Genomic DNA, 1,503 nt, shown 5'->3' with positions numbered 1-1,503 from the left:
ACTGAGGGCTACCTCTTCAGGCCCAGAGTCAGTCAGAAAAAAATAGCTTGTTTTTAGACCAGTAGCTTTCCCAGCAGTTCTTGTTTTCATGGCCTCTCACTACAATTGTCCCTGAACTACAAGTCCCAGAATTCTTTTGACCAAGGGGGAAACAGACACAGGGGAGTTGAGTCCTCTTTAGGGCCCAGCTTTGTCTGCGTCCCTGATACAGGCCTGCTGGCCAATCAGCAAACAAGCCAGGATAAAATATTGTTTAAAAAGTGGTTGGAAAAAACGTGTTTTGCAAAGTTAGATAAGTCAAATGTATATTTCAGGGGTATTTCTGCCTGTCCCATATATGGTTCTTTGATACATGTAGCTTAGAGAGACAGATGTTTGCCAGAGCCCTGACTGTCAAACCTAGGACAGAATGCTCTCACGGAGGGCTCCCAGGAGGCAGCCATGATTGCAGGATTTCTAACCTGTGAAGTCTGCTCTGAGCAAGCTGTTCAACTGAACATCCTGGGAGAAGTCTCCAAGGAGCTGCTCAGCTGTGAAATCGTGGCTTTCCCGGGAGAAACAAGATATGGAGGAACTAGAAGCTGAATATAGTGTGTACAGGCTGCCAGGCTTATTGTATTGAGGTGCTGAGTTGAATTTCTGGGAACGTGACTTAACTAACACTTATAGAGTATTGGATTTCCTGGGGTGTGATTGGTTTCAGTTAAGGATGGATGTCACATAAGATGTGTACACAGTAGCTTGCTTTCTACTTCTCTCCCCCACATTTGGTGCCTTGTTCATTTCAGGATGGTTGCTAAAGAAGAAAAAGATGTAAATGTGCTAGGCATCTGAGCTCAAGGTTTCAGTGTTGCCCTACCTGTTCTGACCATGATTATATGGTCACATGCCTCTCGGGAGTTGTTTCATAAGTTCAGTGATTGTTTTTACTAATATGCTGTTCTGGTTTGTAGAGGTATGCTGTACAACTACCACTGTTTAATAAAAGTCATAAGCCTGCTGTTGTGATTCACCCATAGCTATAAAGTCCCTTCAGTGAACAACACTAGTCAGTGTTCAGTCACCAGAAGTCAGTCCTGTCCTTTCATGTCTTCTTCAGAGAATTCTGTCTTATGGGAAGCGTCCCTACTGTTTATTCAGTTTGTGTGGAAATAAATCACTGTATCTCTCCATGGCAAAATAGAAACTGTTTTGTTTCCATCTACCTTCTTGTGGCAAAGCAAGAGTGTGAGGAGGAGCACAGCTGATCTGCAGCTATCAGTTGAATGCTGCTAGCTTCAGCACTGTGGCATTGTTCCTCCAGATCTTCCTCCTCTCCTGGCAGATGACGCTTGCAATTTTTTTGTTTTGTTTTCATGAGGCAAGAATTTTAATAGACCACTTAGATTAGCTGATAGAAAAAAAATTGCTGTTCTGCTCCTGCAAACTACCAGACTCATCCCTTCACTTATGTATCTTGTTTTTACCACACACTGAAAAAACTCCTCTGTAAAGATTAAACTA

Source organism: Crocodylus porosus, unplaced genomic scaffold, assembly GCF_001723895.1.
Source record: "Crocodylus porosus isolate Cpor-Errol unplaced genomic scaffold, CroPor_comp1, whole genome shotgun sequence".
Classification (NCBI taxonomy): domain Eukaryota; kingdom Metazoa; phylum Chordata; order Crocodylia; family Crocodylidae; genus Crocodylus; species Crocodylus porosus.
This window is presented reverse-complemented; position numbering follows the sequence as displayed.